General features: G+C 39.5%; 1 protein-coding gene across 6 annotated transcripts in view; it reads left to right on the plus strand.

Moving 5' to 3' along the window:
- Positions 1-13,795, plus strand: part of MIPOL1 (mirror-image polydactyly 1) — a 188,750-nt gene that overhangs the window by 149,605 nt on the left and 25,350 nt on the right. The window lies entirely within an intron of this gene.

The following is a 13,795-nucleotide window of genomic DNA, read 5'->3' on the forward strand; positions in this document are numbered from 1 at the left end:
CCAGTAGACACTTTCTACACAAGGCTCAAAACCTGAAGATATGTAAATTCTCTCCAAAATGCCTCAAGATTTAGCCTGCTGCTGTAGACTGTATTTTAAAACACATCAGAGTTTTGACATGCACCAACAGAAGTAAAACAAGTCGTGGTGATCCCATTAGCTCAATGTGATCCCATTAGCCACATTGTTCAGCCTGTCTTCTTTCACCTTGGGAACAGCTCTCGCATTCCTTTTGTCAGGACTTGATGGGGCCAGCAACTGAAGTTCTTCCCCACACACACCATATTTACTCCAGGAATGTCATACTCCATTTCTTTTTCGCAGTCTCCCTCTGCAGCATTGCCTGCACCTGAACTGCCAGTGAATTTTATTCATCATAAACATAAGCAGGATGTAACTGCTTTTTGATAAAGGTACATCAGACTCCATGTTCTGATTATTTTGGTGAGCTGATTTTGGTTTTCATTTGTTGTAAAATATCTGGGGTTTGTGTCCTAAAGCTTTTTGCCCACCATCTAAAAAATCCTGCTATGTACTCAGCTCTTACAAACGGCTTCTGAACTGTGTCACATTTTCCCTAGCTCTAGACATAAGTATTTTGTTTCTGTTCTTCAGATTCCTGCGAAGGATTTTTCTTCCTCAGAAAAAACCAAGAGCTCATTTGCTACAAAATAGGCAAAACAAGACAAAAGTCTGCAGTAAAAGCCCAGGATGTTGTGCACATGCCTTTTTCTCTTAGTGTCTCCATTTCTGGAGTTCCTCATGAACAGATATATTTACTTTGGACTTGAGAGTTCTCACAGTGACTTAAGTGTGCTCTGAAGTGGTCCTGTTATTTTATCTCTGTTACTGTTCTGCCTCCTAATCACCTAAATGAGTCAGAACTTCAGAGTAAGGAAATGCACAAAGCTTTCATCAAAGTGATATGATTATAGGGCTCAATAGATCATGAACAACTAGGACTGGTAAAAAAAGACTATAAAGGACAGATTCACAATGTCTTGAGAGCAAACAGAATTTCTGTCCTCAGGAATTATCTCTTTCTTTGTATCTTCTAATGTATTAGACTTTACATTAATCACTTTTCCCTCCACTCCAGGGCATCATATGAAACTTTTTACTAATCAAGCCAGCATCCTGTATAGTCTGGTTTTTGGGGGGGTTTTTTGGATCATTTTTCTGAGCTTTGCAGAAGCTCCATTTCCAACAATGCCTTGTAACAAGCAACTGCTACCAAGTGCTTCACCCATATTCACAGGTCTGAGATTTCCAGAGAACTGAGCAGGACTTCAAGAGCAACATGAGTCTGAAGCAGTGGATGATTTTATACATGCTGCTAAAGTGCTTGAGGGATTCCTGCTTTGAGTGTTCTGATTTTTCATTGTTTTCATCTGGAGTTGCAAGTCCCTGTAAGTTGTAAATACCAAGTCCTAAAGGTCTCCATTTGGGGAGTGGAAATTAAGGGCCTCCTTTGGAATGTTTTTTCTTTGCCTCTCTATTCCCCTGGCTGTAAGATGTAAATAGTGCTACTCATGCTTTTTTTTGGAAAGTTCATTGATTTAAGTTTTCTTTATTAGATTCTGCTAAATATTAAGTGAGATACACCTAAATTTATCACAGTAGCTATTGTATTGCAGCAATCCTTCTCAAATGCAAGTACAGAACTGCCTTTTCCAGATGAGTCATACACTGTGGGTGCCCCATTAATACTTTTAATGTTTAATGACCAACTGTTTCTCCTGCTTCCTCCAAATCACTGTAAAGTTACTATTCCAAGGAGAGAAAGTAGCTTTTTATTCTGGAGAAGACTGTGGCATTCATTGCTTTCAGTGAGAATGTAATCTTAAACAGTTCATAGGATTTCCTCTGCTAAAATGCAAGCACAAATTTGGAAATCTCTGAAATAGGAATGAGGCTGCAAGAGAGAAAAAAAATAGATATCTGCTGTTGCATTAGTTCAGTTTGGGGCATGTATGTGTGTGTGTGATCAAATTAATGTATATATATATGACTTTGTTGTAGAAATGTTGCAGCGTTCCTTTTTTTTCCTGTTTGTAACAGTGCAGCTCTTTATGACTGGGGTGGGGGGAAACTGGTTTTCTGAAGGAGGTGTTGAGCCTGCCAAAGTTGATGGAGGTGAATTTGGACAGCCAATTAGTGTGGGACAGCTAGATGGGAACAGAGAAGAATGTAAAATTACTAGATTGCTAAAGATTTATGCTTGCCAGAACAAAACAGGCAAATTGTTTGTTATTTTAAAGACCCTGAGTTTGCAGACTTAAATAAAGACATGCCTTTAAAAAAATCCAAGAATATGTTGGCATAATGCTACTTCTTTTGAACATTACGCTAGAGAAAGGGTACAAGAATGTCAAACATTTAAAAATTATTTTTGCTCAGCTAATTCTTCCATAATGAACGTTAATACTGTTGACATTACTCATGGATTGAATGCAAGCAATTTAGACAATAGATAGTATCAGGTGCTAATAGATCAAATGTAATTATTCTTTGTGAAATAATTTTACACAGTTTAGCAAAATGGTTTCAATTATTCAGTGTAAAGGAAAACGCTGAGTAAAAGTGAAAATACTAAGCTTTCTCCTCTAGGGGCATTATATTCATTTCTAAGTCATATTTTGTCTTCATAGCAACCTTTCCTCTATAGCAGCTTCCAGTGCAAGTTATTACAATTCTTTTTGCATAAGATAGGTCATGTGAAGTTCAGCTGTAGGTGGGGCCACTCTGGTTGATTGGGGGACAGTCTTAATAGATCCATTTCATTAATTAAGTCATGCATTTTTTTATTAACAAAACCTGTATGTCAGGTTTAGCCAGCTGGGAGCCATTCTTATGGTTGTTATCTTTGTCAGAAGGAATATTGTGAAAATAAGGAATTACTGTACACGCATTAACTCCTGATTAAACAGAGGAATGACATCCGCTCACTTGCTGTCCTCGAAAAAATATCTTTGGGGCATATCATGGTGTTGATTCATTGATCCTGATCTTACATATCTCATTAAGGTAACAACTATGTACATTGTATTGAAAATATGCCGTGAAGGACTTGTGTTGTACCCAATCTATGTCATTGAAACAAACAAGATTGAGGCCAAAATTTCAAACATCTAGATTATTTATTATTTCTTTTTATTCTTGAAGGAACATTTTCTTCCTGCCCCTATTTTTGGCTGTATTAAGTAATATTTTCTTGCATTTTTTCTCTTCTGGTCTTCCATTCACAGAGATCAGGAGGAAGCAGCAAGGTTTCCAGGAAGTATTTAGTAGTACTAGGCAGCCAGAAGGTCACCTGATTATGGCCCCAGCCTTTAGTTTCTTGATACAAAGAAATTCAAAGCAGTCTTCACTAGGCTTTCTTCTGGTTCTCCATGGGAAATGCACTAATGGCTTCCACTATCATTAAAGAAGATTGAACTAGGAGGAACTTTCACCAAAGAGAAAGAAGTTCTGTTAATTTGTCCCTCACCAAAACAACTGCAAAGAAGAATGAATAACAAGGTTCATGTTATCTGATTTCTCTTTCTTTTGCTTCTGGGTTAGGCAGGATCTTACTGTTATCCAGGCTCATATAAGATAATGTTCTGTTTGTTTCATTCAGATTCTGTATAAGGGACTTCCATCCTAAGGGTTTTGGTGGAGCTAGAGAAATATATACTCTTCCATTTACCTCTTCTTCTCTACTGTCTGTACCAAAGGAGTCATTTTACTATACTTTAACAGTTGTGACAGTAGAATGAGGAATGTCATGATGTAGGAATTTAGTTTTCCTTCTTGAGCAATGTTACTGCTTGTATCAGAGGAGGATATAATATCTGTTGCATGTGTATAAGCATAGTAGGCAGTATTCATACCAATAATTATCTTGTCCTGTTCAAAAAATAAATAAGGAATTGAACAGTGTTGAATTCTGTGTTGGCTAGATTTCACAAGAGCTTTCATGCTCATTCAGTTTCCTTGTCAGGTCCTGAGAAAATAATTAATTCTTTGGTTCAGTGCAACCAATATATTTCCTGCTACAGTTTTTCACTTTACCTGCTGGTCATGAAAAAATGAAAGAAAAGACTGCAGTTTTTCTTGTGAAATCCTGTGTCATAAAGTGAAAAATGTTGTTTTCCTCTTCAGCCAAGCTAAATTAAATTGCAGAACTATATTAATTTTTACACATTTTATTTCAATAACTCAGTGGTCAAAACTCATGAGGGTAAAGGAAGAGAGAGGTAAGGGAAGCTGATTTAAAATGTTTAGGATACAGAAATCCATTCAGCACTGTTTATAGCCTCTTTCCAGCCCCAAGGCTTGAGAGCTTCTCTTCACTGATTTTTCTCCAACAGCCACCAGTCTAATGTCTCGCTTTTCAAGAGGTATGGAAGTTGTGTGTTTTGGCTTCCAGTCATGTGCTATATCCAGCTGATGGCCCCTTTCACTGGAAGGAAAGAAAGAACATCTCAGAAAACAAGGATGTTTGTGCTCGGGGCAGATCAACAAAGCACAGGAGGCTTCTGTCACTGCCTGTGTCCCGTGGTGACAGTGGTGGCTGAACCTGTAGTGGGGAGGCAAAAACTTGTGAAAAACTGTTTTTTCCACTAAGTTCCCAAACCTGGATGCCAAATAGGTTCCCAAACCTGTCTGCTGAGGTTAACCAGGTTGATGTGCATTGTTAATGCTTGTGTACTGTTAATTAGCTCTTTAGTGTCTTTCCATGAACAATAATTGGCACTGAGACTGAACCAAATCTGGGCCTCAGGTTTCCGAGATGCGGCACATGCAGATACAAAGAAGAAATCCAGGACCCCCAAAAGCTTTGATTTTAAAGAAAATTAGCTGGGGAAAGACACCTTATTCCATTTCAGCATGGCAGGCTGAGTTCTGCATGTTGTGACTTGCTCAGTACCACACAGAAGATGTGAAATAGAAGAGGAATTCAAGACAGGGCTCTTATCCCCAATCCACTAAATCATTCCCTTAGCATGTGCCCTTGTCTCACGTTGAGGAGAATGGCCCAGACAAGTCTGCCCAGTTGCTTCAGTAAGCTTTGGTACAATAGGGAAGCAGACTTCCCTTATATTAAATTTCCCAGGCGCTCCCTTTATCATTTAAGCCATCATTTTAACTGCCTTGTTTCATAGTGCTTAACTGTCCGCAGAGCTGTATGATTTATATGAGCAAGAGTTTGGCAGCAGCAGCTAGGTAAGACATGACTTACTGAGTAGTGAAATGTTGCCATTGTGTCATTTACATGGCGTTCAGGAGGTGAGTTGCTAAGTGTGTATCCACACAGCAATACCCCAGCCAAGTACATTTTTGTATGGGAGAAGCCATGATGGCATTAAAGTCGACATTTTGGGTGTCTTTACCCATGTGGAGGACAGATTTCAGACTGCAGCACATGAAGTTCTCCTAGTGAGTCACCAGCCATTGCAGAGTAGTTCGTGTTGCTGGGTACAGTACCAAGAAAGTGGGGAAAATGTGCTGGGCACACTCACCTAGAGTTCATCAGTACCTCTCTTACTGGCACTCTGGTGACCAAAGCTGGGCATGGGCTGGAGCACAGTACGCCGTGTTTGCTTTTTATCAGAGTTGCATAATATTTTGCAGTAACACCTTTGAGTAAGATCAAACTGTTCAAAACTGTTCAAAAACTCTGGTTTATTTTCTTGGGACAGGAAAGGAAGTATCCTCAAATTTTAAAAGTTTCATTTTCTTTTTTTTTTTTAATCATGCAAATATTTTTTTTTCATTCAGCAAGAAAGTAGTGACAAGGAGCAGAGCCCCATGTGATTCCCCTTCTCAGGTTAGTCACACTGAGGACTAGCTTTAGGGCTACTTTTTCTAGCTTTAGGGCTACTCAGCTCATCCATGAGATCATCCCTCTCTGAAATACCATATGTATTCAATTATTCCATCTTTGAAACACATTCGTCTAATTGCCTTCTCCTGGAGAGACTCCTCTTCCTCAGCTGGATGTTCCTGGCCATGCTGGAAGGCAGGGCTGGCTTCCAGCCTGGGGTCCAAGACAGTTTTGTCTCTTGCTTTTCTGATTCAGTGGAGGAGTTAAGCCAAGCGATCACAATAGCAAATCAGGACAGCCATAAAATTCAGGATCATGGCTGATTTATAAAGATAACATTGTATTAAGTACGAGGGATTTTCTGGGGTTTTTAGTAACAGGCTCTCTTCAGCTGATCATTCCTAAATGGTGCCATGTATTTCACTGCTTGATTAATTTATATGCCATTATGATTTTAATTAATAGTGTTTTCACCAAAGGCAATTACTACTGATTAGAAAACTTCAGGCTGTTCACTTTATCTATGCCAGTGTTTGAGAATTATTCCTGTGATCTTTATTTTTGAAGACTTTTGAATGGCATCAAGAACACAAAGGAGGCCATGTAAACACTGGGGAAAAAGTAATGCTTATTCTTCTGGGAAAACATTTATGGTGATTCACATTTTGGAAACTGAAACACTATCAATGTTTTATTCCCAGATTATTTTCCAAGAAAAATCTTGGATCCGTTGCTGAATCAGTTTCTTCAAAATACTTAGGCTCATATTGAAGTTGGATCATACAGAAGAGGTTGGAAGACTGTGCTGTGGGGGAGAGTCAGAGGATTCCTCCATTCTCTGACATTAGCACAGAGGCGTGGAATAAGCCCATCTAAGGTGGTGTTTGGATCCTACCTGGCTCTAGCAGAGGGATACCTGCATGACGTGAAAGGATCAGGACAAAAGTTTCTTTGTTAGGGATCTAGACTGGCAGCTTAGTACAGAAAAAATAGAAAATAGAAATATGCTTAATAAAACTCATCACATGAATATACCTGCTTGGAGATAGGAATATTCAACGTTTGGTTTCAAAAAGTCTCTGGATCCCAGTAGAACTATTTTAGAGTTGGGGGTTTTTCTTGTGAAAAGAAGCTAAAAATCCTACATTGTCTTGATGTAAATAAGAGCTAAGAATTTTTCAGAAACTGAGGCTTTGTAAGAAAATCTCAAATGTGCACTTGTATAACAGGTTTTGAGCAAGTTTGGCACGGTATTACTAGTACAGTATAAAGGGCTAGGTTCCTTGATGTATATTTCTAGTTGGCATTTTATCAAGGAAATAAACTTTGGGTTTTCTTTATATTGTGACATGTGGATTGAAACTACATTTTCTCTGTCTAAAGCCTTGATTTAAAAGCATTAGATCATTAAATTTGGTGCTTTTGCATAAGACTAAAATTGTAACCGGACAAATTATTTATGCAGATAGAAGCAAGATAAAGTTTCTTTCAAGAGTTCTTTAACATATCAGATTGATAAGAGTCAAAACACCTTTACTGCCATTAAATATTTACCAAGACTTGGCTTTTGGAAGAGGGGCAGTTCAGTGCAGTGTGTTTGGCTCCATGCAATGCTATTGATTAGCTATCAGAAGGACATAGTTAATGGGTAACAGGAGGTATTACAGAGCTCTCCACATTCTTGTCAAGTCTTTTCTCTGAAGATGACCTAAAATAAAGTCAGTTACAACTGGCGTTCACCTGAGACAGATTGCACAAGTTCGCCTACGGTATGAACAAAAGGTTCACAAGGATCAGTTGACCAGGTCTTAGGCAATCCTTTCTAGTAGTTGTCATCACTGCTGGACTTTAGAACTGCACGTGTTTACATTTAATTAGAGAGAACACACAGTTTACATCGCACAGTAGCTATCGGCATCGAATCAGAATTGATTTCCGCTCTTTCTCAAATGGCTATTTCTTTCCGACTAATTAAAAAAAGGCACATAACAAAATGACTCATATAAATTTTAAAGCAAAGTAAACACTATTCCCTGGAGACAAAAATAAAAGTCAACAGCACATAGTCATTACATTGAGCTTGTTTTCAGGTGATTCTGATGCCTGCATTATGATATGCATCAGTGCGATCAGATTTCTTTTATATAGATTTATAAATGGCATGCCCCTTTGCATTGAGTGGACACTTCATTGACTGTTTCAGTTTTCAGGGTCAGGATTCTTATTTATTTCAGCTGGATTGTTGCAATTTATCTAATATGAGTTGATTCACTAATATTCCTAATTTTGCCAAAGGATTTTATTGATTTGAAATAAAATTGTCTGTGTGTAGGTAACTCATGTAAAATGGGAGTCAGATGCCATTATCTTTACCAATGAGAAGCTGCAAAGGAAACTAAAGGCCCAAGCCATATTAGCCTTAACTTCATGCATAATTTCTAACAAAGAAATCTCCATTAGATTTTATTAGCTCTGCAGGCAAATCTAAATTCAAACTATGGTGATAGACATCATCAGTTAAGGCTTCTGGCAGAAATGTCTGGCTCTCGAGTGCCCCCATTCTTTGTCATCAGGGAAGATTTCCGTGGCTGGCGTTTTGGAGAGTAAATGTTCACGCCAGCAGTGCTGTCAAGCCAGTGGGAACTGAAGGGATTGCTGAAGGTCTAGACTGGGTTGGTGGGTATGTGGGGACTGTAGGAGCTGATCCTGAAATGCCTTGTCAGAAGGCTTGATGTTCCTTTGTGCCCTGGTTTTCTTGTGAGTGACAGTGCTCAGGATGAAGCTCTTGGCAAGGATCATCAGAAAAAGACAAAAAGTAATGCATTGTGTTTTAAATTACAAAGCAGTACATTGTTTTCTACCAGTTTTTGTTGGTATGCCAGTAGTTGTTATTTTAGTGCACCTCCAAGTGTTACTGCTTTCTTAATTCAGTTTAGATTTGAGGAGAATGGTGCACTGTTCTTTAAATGGTTGTCAGAAATGTTGTTGAAAACATAGTCTCAGTATAAAAAATAAATCGCTATGACCTTTAGGACAAGATCCTCTGTGTCTCTTCCACCACGTTCATGTTTCTGCAAATCCCTGACATCGGCAGTTTCCCTGCTGGCCCCAGGCCAGAGCTGCTGGCTCCACACCACCCACGTACACACCCCTTCAGTGATCCATGTCAACCCAGCGGCCTCCAGCAGCCAGCAGAGAGGCACAGGTGCTGCCAGTTCGGTCTGGGCACGGGGAAGGTGGCCATGCCTCTTGTCTGTGAGCCGGCTCTGCCCGTCCTCTTTGCCTGCTGCCCACAGCCAAGCCGAGGGCTGCTCTGCCTCTGCTAAGTGCTTGCACTTCCCAGGGAGAGCAGACAGGAGGTTGTGATGCACATTAAAACATGGAGTCACTGGCACCATCTTAGATGTCCATTATATTCACATACTGAGGTCACTCTTGGTGCCAGCTCTGTCTTCGATTAATAGATAAGGTTCCCTCTCTATTTGCAGTGTTACCTAAATAATCTATTACTGTAGGGAATAACTACAGTATTACAAATACTAAGTTAAAGTTATTTTGTTAACTAAAGCCATTGGCAAATATTTAAGAATGGCCAAAGCATATGAATTGACAATAAAGAACAGATACAAGATAGCAAAACTCTTACTTCTAGCATCTACTGGAATAAGGTGAACACCTTATTTTTTTTTTTTTTTTTTTTTTTTAATTTTGGGTTAATTTTACTTAGTTAGAAGCAAGCCTTCATGGTGCATCCAGTGAATGCTTAGGCTAAAATATGCTAATATAGCCAATTCTCTGTCAAAACATGACAAGAACATTTTATGGAAAGCTTGGTTCTAGGAATAGCATAATTTGGGAAAACTACAGAGTATTTGCAATAGTTTGCTGTATTGCAGTCCTCTACTTCATGGAAGAAATCTGAGAGCCTGTGAATCTGTGTTTTGCAATTAGCACAGATACATTGTGGAACCCTGATGATGTGTAACTAATGCTAACATGCAGCAAGTAATAGTTAGTATTAAAGCATAAAACCTACACTAGTCTCTTCTGTGAACTCACGTGCACTGTATCTCTGTGTGAGAAAAAAAACAAAATTGCAGTCTTCCAGTCTCTAATCAATTAGAGATCGTAGAGACCCCAGACCCAGGTGCATCATGTACCCAGGGAATTCAGAAGGATTTCTCAGCTACAAGCTAGCTCCTTAGCTGTGTGTCTGTGTCACAGCTGCGATACACAGAGCATCACCGTACTATTTCAGAAGGCTTTAAACATTTACCCATACAGAGTAACTCCATATCACTTCAGAAGACTGCGAGCATCTGCCCTTTCTTGTTCTTTAGCCCAACCTTTTATACCCCTGATGTTCCTGCACTGCTCCTGTGTGCCCTCTGTTCCCTTTGGTGGTTGGTCAGTGCCCCTGGGCACCCCACAGCTCATTGCTGTCAGTGCTGCTCACCTGCTTCTCACAGCTGTACCCACTGGGGATGAGGCTCAGCCACAGTCCTACTCCTAGTTACCAGAGGTCTGTACTCTAGCTGAAGGAAACAGCACTATAACTGCAAACACCTCAAAAATACTTCCTTCTACTCATCAGTCCCATGCATGTTTTGCTCAGTTTCAACCAAACACTGCTAATCCAGAAACTATTTTTGTGGAGGTCCTAGACCATTTGATGGCATGGTGACTGTGAGGAATGGGAGGCAGTGCTGAATGTCATGTGCATATCACTCACATGAGGCTGTGTTATCTGAGCAGTTTGCCCAGGCACTGCATAAAATGAACAGAAGGCATTTGATTACTGTTAACTCTCTAAATGAAGAGTTTGTAATGGAGGCATGATTTCCAATTATGTCTTGTTTGAGAGCATATCTTGGTAGTCATTCAGCTTCAAGAAAGGCTCAGATTATTAACTCCATGTCCTACTCCCTCACCCAGGCCAATTGCAGGGAAATGGGACGGGTACTTCAGTGGTCCTGGGCAGTAAAAATGAAACTGAAAGGAATATGTTTCCTGGTTGGCATCACCAGAAGACCATGTGGATTTAGTTTTGTCCTAAATTCTGATTGTGCTGCATCTAACTTAGCTCTTTCAACAGTGATGAGTCTCTTGACATGAGTGAAGCTCAGAGCACTTTGCAAAGATAGTATTGTGGTTGCTCTTATTTAAAGATAAGAAGACTGAGGCCCAAGGAGAAAAAATGTGTTTGCTAGTGGCCTTTAATTGATATTTGTTGAAACACAGAAATTCTAAGATGAGTAGTAGTCAGTTCAAGCTTTCACTGTAGCTAATGAACCTATGTTTGAATCATGGAGTGTCCAGGCTCTTAGGACCCTGGTACAGGTTGCAGATTTCTCTAGATCATTTCAGGACTGAAGGCAGAATCTCAAGGTGCTGCTTGCTGTTGTTCCATACTCACACGTAATTGAGTCTGTACAGTATGGACATGCATGATCAGCACCAATCTGTCAACACAGTGTCCTGTGAAATCCTAGAGTTTATGCCCAACCACCACAGAGAAGAAAATCAACGATGGCCTCTGTTCAACAGGTGGTTGAGGTTGCCTGAGCTCCAGACTAAGAATGCATGGGTACATCACACAAGAGAGTGACACTGTGATGTACTGTGACAGTGCAAAGAGCGTACTCTGCATTATGTGCAATGAGCGTTCCCTTTGTAGCATGGTCCATGGCCTGCGTGCCAGAGTCTGCCTTTGGCTGCTGCCTTCAGATAAATTAGTGAGAGATGGTTTGTTGTACTGGGAAGAAAACACAGTCCTCTTACCTTGTGTAAATGCAGGCAAAGGAAGACTAGTAAAATATTTGTCTATGGTAGGGCAATGTCATCTGGTTACCAGTCTACCAGCTGTCAGGCTCCTGACTCACGTGTATTGCAAACTTGACTATTTAATATCCTCCACTTCATAGCAAAATTTCAAAGTCATTTTAGGGCTTATGGGCTTTTTTGATACCCTCTTATTGCAGTGTTTCCTAAGAGCACCTCTGAGGTAGTATTTTCAAGGTATCAATGCTGCCTGGCCCTTGAGTGCACTCAGCAGCCTGAGGGGACGCTCTTCAAAGCCATCCTAAATGCAGGGTGAGGTCTGAAAGGTCTCCAGGACCTGTGAGAAACATTTGTGATGGAAACCAAGGTCAGAGCTACATGCCTTTGGGAACATTGGATATGTTTATCACTGGGGTGGAGGCAGAGGGAGGGAACGGGTAGGGAATGTTTGGGTTTTTGCTGTTGTTTTTTTTTTTTTAACCTTCCTTTAGGTGGAAGGTTTTGCTGTGTTGTTCAGTTATTGCTTCAGGTGGAAAATCATTTCCCACCTAGCAGCAAAAGTATGCCTGGCAGGGTGAGAAGTGTTTTAGGAGCAGCACTTCATACAGTTGATTTTCAGCCAAAGTCAAGTCCCTCTGGGAGCAGTGACAACTGCTGATATTTCTTTACAGGGTTGAAGCTACTCTGACTTTGGTGACTGAGAAATCCTCTTGCTCTCTACAGGAGCAGAACAAGTGATACCAACTCATGTCACTTTTTCTTCTGCCTAGACCCAGTTAAGGCAGGTCCCTGAAGCTCTCAGACCCAAGCTGGAGCAGGAAAGAGGCCATGTGGCCATAGTAAAGCAAAAGGCTTACTAACAAGAACATGTGAATTACTGAAATCCAGGCACTATTTAAATACTTCTGTGACCCATTCTTCAGGCCTAGAACTCCCATTTATTTTTTTTATTATAGCATGAAGAAATAATCTTCAGATGAATGAAGGAATTTCAAATTAGTAAATTTCAGAAGGGATTAAATAAAAATATTTTACCAAAACACAAATTGATGGAAATCTGGAAATTACATGCTTTTGAAAAAAAAATGTTTAAAGATCTGTCAATCACAGTGCCTTTATCTGGAGGAATCACACTGGTTACAAAGTGTATACATCAGAATCTATTGGTCACTCAGATGCCATCATTATGAGTTGACATGTAGTATTATATTGCAATTGTAGTAGTATATATGTGTTTTTCATGGCCAGTCTTTGAAAAGGAGTCCAGTTGTAGACACAGAGAGCCAGTATTTTAGGATCTAAATGAATTATTTTATTTTTCATATATTCTGGGAAAAAACTCTGAGCTGGTGTGAACAAGGTAGAATATTCTATCCTCCAGGTTTTGTAGCTTTTTTTTTAAATCAGGGACCCATATATTCACTGAAAAGTTTAACTTCTCATCTGTCTTTTTTCTTCTTTTAATCTTGTGCCAGGTGTTTAAGAAGTGGGCAGCAGTGGTATTTCAGTACCCTGCTTTCGACATTATTTGCATACCTTTGTGTTTTTCCATGGTGATCAATGCTCAACTGTAGTGGAACCTCAGTCAGTAAATTTTATGTGCAACTGCTAGAGTAATTTTTTTTAATTAGTCCATTCGAGGAATTTAAATGTCCCTTTATGAATATTTATATTTTCAATATGTCTTCATTTAATTGAGAAGATTTTTCACATTGTTTTCAGATAATCACAGGTAGTATGCACAATGATATATCAACATGCAGACCTTTTAGCTTCTCTATTTCTCTTAGTTCATCCACATTTTGTTTGTCCGTGTGTATTATATTTTAGTTTACGTATGGTTTTCCTTCATGGGCTGTTGGAACACTCAGTGTTTTCCATGTAAACACCTTAATAAACTGCAGAGAAAGGAAATATGCTATTGCATACTAGCAGGTATCATCTAGACTGTCTTGAACACTTTAATCAGTGTGTGTGTCTACTAGAAATCCACACTGAAATAATGTTTGATTTGTCCAGAACTTTCTGGCACACAAATACAAGCATTTAGTACTATATTCTGGTTTGTGCATTGAAAGAGTGTTGGGTTTGTGCTCTTTGATTTGGAATCTCTATGAACTTACCTCAAAATCCTGGATAAAACTGAATGGAGACCTTTAGAATTGATTAGCATGTGCTAATCAATATTACTAAGTAATCCTG

Source organism: Haemorhous mexicanus, chromosome 6 (assembly GCF_027477595.1).
Source record: "Haemorhous mexicanus isolate bHaeMex1 chromosome 6, bHaeMex1.pri, whole genome shotgun sequence".
Lineage (NCBI taxonomy): Eukaryota > Metazoa > Chordata > Aves > Passeriformes > Fringillidae > Haemorhous > Haemorhous mexicanus.